Raw genomic sequence first — 4926 nt, 5'->3', positions numbered from 1 at the left:
AGGAAAAGTAGGAGGAAAGTAAGAGGAAAAGAAGAGACTAGAAAGAAGAGACCAAAATTCTAGAAAAGATTTAAAATAATTGCTTTTTGTCTTCTTAGCCACATCTGTCATTCAAAAACTCTTTTCGCAATAATCACTGACTATTTTTTTTCTTTTAATAAGTTCTAGAAAATGTATATTGTATTGTATCTTGGCCATAAATCATGGTAATTTACTCTGCTCATGTTGAAAGAGAACAGGTATCATACTATTGGAAACCCTAATCAGACCGAAATCACGTGTGCTGTTTATGAAAGAAAGTTATTGTAATCTCAATTAGACGAGTATGGAACGGAGCAAGGCATGGTCTTTTGTAAATCAATTAAACATATTATTATGCTTGTGACGTTTAGTGAAAAAATACTAATCGGGAAACACCTCTCCCCAATACACACAAACACACACGCACACACACACACACCTACTCACACATACACACACACACACACACACACACACACACACTCACACACGCTCACACACACACACATAGAACAACAACAAAAAAAGGGTTAGGTCAATATACAGGCCTTCCATGTTTGATTACCCTCATGTTTGTGAATGGGAAAGAACGAAGGGGTGCGTGTTACCTTGGGTATATTGTTTCTACCACTCTTTCTCTGTAAAGATCATACAAGTGAGAGGAGGATGCTTAAGTTGCTATTTATTTGCCCCAACCTCAAATCGTTGATGTTGTTCATTTTGAGGCAGAGACTTCCTGCCGACCAGTTCTCATCCCTTCCGTCTGAAGTCTGAAGACCAAGACAGGACATACTCGAAGGATTTGCATGCCGTCACACCAACTACGAGAAAAACATCGTCGCAATTTCCCCCGAGAGCTGCGATTGTTTTTTCTCGGACAGAAGATTCGATAGGTTTTGTGTTTTTTCATCATTTAGATACCAGTACAAGGCGTACTCTCCCTGTTTAACTCTCATCAGCACCGTCTTCCAGGGTGTGTCATTGTCAGATGTTGGCTTTATAATTTTGTTTTGAAAAAAAAAGTGCTTGATTGTGTATTTCTGCTCTCTGTTGATGAATCTCGCCAAACCTACTCCCTAAAAAAAAAATCGAGTGAAAATATTCACTCTTGAAGGAGTGAATACAAAAATGAGTGAATCTAGAGTGAAATTGGAGTGAATTTCGAGTGAAAATGTTCATTTTCACTCATTTTGGAGTGACCTCAGGGATCACTCGAAGATTTTGGAGTGATCCCTGACGTCACTCTAAAACGAGTGAAAATGAACATTTTCACTAGATGAACATTTTCACTAGATTTTTTTAGAGAGTAAGCAGAGTTAGATATTGTTCAAATATACTTGCAGGAAAACAATCACGCGGCAACTTTTGGAACATTTAAGAATCGTGGTATCGAGGATAAGAACTGGACTTATAAACTATGAAATCAACAATGCATGTTTCGAATCCTGAAAGGCTTATTCATCCTTCAATGAACACGCTGTCATGATTTACCAAATTTTGCCGCTCTTGTCAAAGGAGTGTTAATGGTACGACAATGATGACAGATTCTGGTGATGTTTGGTATTTCGAAGGTTCGATAATCCGGATATGAAATAAGGTTCGTTATTCCGAAGGTTCGTTTATGCGAAAATGAAATGAGGCTCATTATTTCGAAGGTTCCATGGTCCGAGAAAGACATGAGGTTCGTTATTCCGAAGGTTCAAAAGTTCTAAAATGAAATAAGGTTTGTTATTCCGATGGTTCAATAGTCCGAAAATGAAATAAGGTTCGTTAATCAGAATGAAATAGAGGTGTGTACTAACGAAATTTTGGAATAGCCAATCTTATTTCAATTTTTGATTCATGAATCTTCGGAAAAATGAACCTTTGGAACAATGAACCTTTGGAATAACGAACTGTAACCACATATCCTCTCGGAGAAGGTATTCCACTGACGTAGTAATCCTGAGTAAAGACCGTGATTTCATTATGATAGTTGTGATGATACAGACAATCAGTCCCCGTCTGAACTTGGTGAGAATTATGTTATCTTCATACGAAATTTACATTGTTGACTTATAATGCATCTAAACAATCACCATTGTCATGAATGTTATGTCAGTGTTAGTGAAATTGTCCAACGCGAACTCCATATCATTAAAACCACCCCACTCTGCCATGGCACGTACAGCGTATAACTGTCTACGTCACAATAGGTATCACACCCAGGGCCTTGCCGTGACGGAAAAAAAAAATACAATCCTCACGATTTCAAACAATTTCTAGGGTTTACTTTCAACGATACTTTTTTTTTCATCGACTCCTCACTCTGCTAAATCACGATATTTGCAATCATGCATGTCCCCATTAACTCTCACACTCGCCGTTGTCACCACCGACATCATCATCGTCATCATCGCAATCACCCTTGTCAAAGAGTTTACCTGCACCGCCACCCAAGCTGTGACGTCATGAGTTTAGTCTCCAAGGATATGCCTGCATCTCATTCTGGAGAATCAATTCTAAAGTCAGGAGTAAATTTTGTAAATAGCTGTCTGTTTCTTCAACGCTTGTAAATGTCCTAAAATATCGCTTTATCTCATTTTTTTTATAGTTTTGTCATCTATTTTCTTGAAAGCAACAATTAATAAGGTATTCACATAAATATACCGCGCAGTAAACCATTATTTTGCAGCTGATGTACGTACGGGTGAAGTTAACTCTCAAATTGAGATGTCAGAAAACCGCCAACGCAGCGGAGACTAGCAACCGTGTCTGCAATGGCATGGAAGCAAGGATTATCCCCTGACCCCTGCGGTCGGCCTCTATGCAAATCATATGCCTGCCACTCGCCTGCTTGAGCCATATTCGTGGATGTGCGCCAACCGATTAGAGCAACATCCTGTCCCATTCTTTTCCACTCTATGCAGTCGTTTTGTACACTTATAGAATTATCTCTCGATGCCACCTTACAGTATGTGTCAGGAAGTATTCTGCTTCTTCCTTTGTAGTTTTTTGTCTTTACTTATCTGAGCTGCAGTAGGCCTAAGAAAATATGCTTCACTTGTGTTCTTACATAAATATTTAATGGCCTGTATAGTTTTGGCTGCATGCAGATGAAACGAGAAAGGACGTAAGGAATCGCGTATAAAAGAAAAAATACTACACACGAGTTAAACTTAACGTTACTGAAATTTTAACAAGTGTGTAGTTAACTTGTAATTGACGTCTTTTAAAATTTTTGAAATCTTCAGCGAATGACCGAATTGTATTAACCAAAAAACACCTCAGTTAGATGACAAATATGATGGCCAATTTATGAAAAATATTGAAAAATCATAAAAACATTTTTAAAATTCTTAAAAAGATTATAGTGATGTTAAAATAATCGAAATGAGGAAACATTACATATCTATTCCACACCAGCGCCTGTATGCATGCACGATATTTGTTTTGTATATCGATTTGAATAATTCAAAAGCCCCCTAATTTTCTTTCCTTTCAATTTCTTGATAGGGAACTCCCACACTGCCTAGAAATCAACGCCTTCCGAGAGACGGGTGGAGGATGGTAATGGATTAATGAATTTTCTGCAGCTCATTCTCTCATTATCTTCTGAATTTATGATAACCTTTCAAATGGCGAAATGATCGCCCGACAAAATGAGTCCGTTATTCGATCTCGAATTGGATTTTTCTCTCCAGGGGGTTCAAAATAGGAGGAGGCCGTGGCGTGACAGTCCCGAGGCGTGTCTGTTCTCTCTAAGTATCTACTCTGTTTCTCTTCCTTGCAGTGTCGTGAAAGTTGGACGGGCAAGAAGAGGGATCTCGAACAAACGACTAAAATGTGAAGAGGTATATTGCCCATTGAGTTCGTGGAAAACATTTCCGAAGAAATTATCAATAAGAAATAAGATGCCCTCGTCAGATTGGCACCTCCGAATTTCACTGTCTAACCTATACTGGAGAAGGATAAAAGGAATCTGTTTAAATACATCAAATTTGCATGAAGTCAGGAGCACATTTTTGCAGAAATCAAATCTTCTAAAATGTGTTGCCAATGTGAGAATCACTTGCGACTTGAGCTATAAAGAGGTTTATATAACTCGTGCGACCAAAACAATCAGTTATAGGCATGTATGTTGATAATAGCCAACAAGATAGGGTTCTTACGAAAAAGCTTTTAACATGTGTTATTCTACCTTATGAAACACTAACAATGAATTACAAAAATTACAATAAAAGATATAATATCCGCTTTCTGGGAACCAAATTAGGTGTCATGTTTGTTGTTGTTTTTTTCTATTTTTCTTTTTTTTTTCGAATTTTGTGTGCATTAAGATTCATACAGCAATTAATAGGTGCAGGCATTAACACTGTAATATTGAGAAGGACGAGGTTTTTTAAAGACCTTTTAACTTTCTCCAAGCACTAACTTTTTTTCGCAACAATTTTCCCATACACCTAAATTATTTACATAAGCCTCATTTTTGAAAATTGAAGCTCCGATCCATGACCTGCACAGGAAACTTAATTTTAAACAATAATCTAGATTTGGCATGGAAAGTCGAGTTCGGGAGTACCAGAATGCTGACATGACTGTTTGAAGAAGAAAAATCATACTGTATAATATCGTTGAGTCGAAAGCTTGTCTTTACGGACACTTTTGAAATTACAAACACAATGGTGTCATTTTGTCTTGTCTATTCAACGATGATGGCTATGCAGCCAGTTAATGAGCAGGTCAGATCTAAATGTTGTCTGTGTGTTTTACGTCTTATTTTGGTTTCCTATCCGTTTGAAGACATTAACTGGCTGATTTGTTGATATCACTTTGGATCTATATGTAACTATGATCCACAACATCGGGGAAAGTGTGGTTACATTTTCGTTTTCCATATACGTCCGGTGATTGGCCGAATGAATA

The sequence above is a fragment of the Diadema antillarum genome, unplaced genomic scaffold, assembly GCF_040938485.1.
Source record: "Diadema antillarum isolate AM-2024a unplaced genomic scaffold, OU_Dant_1.0 scf00000092, whole genome shotgun sequence".
NCBI classification, from domain to species: Eukaryota; Metazoa; Echinodermata; class Echinoidea; order Diadematoida; family Diadematidae; genus Diadema; species Diadema antillarum.
This window is presented reverse-complemented; position numbering follows the sequence as displayed.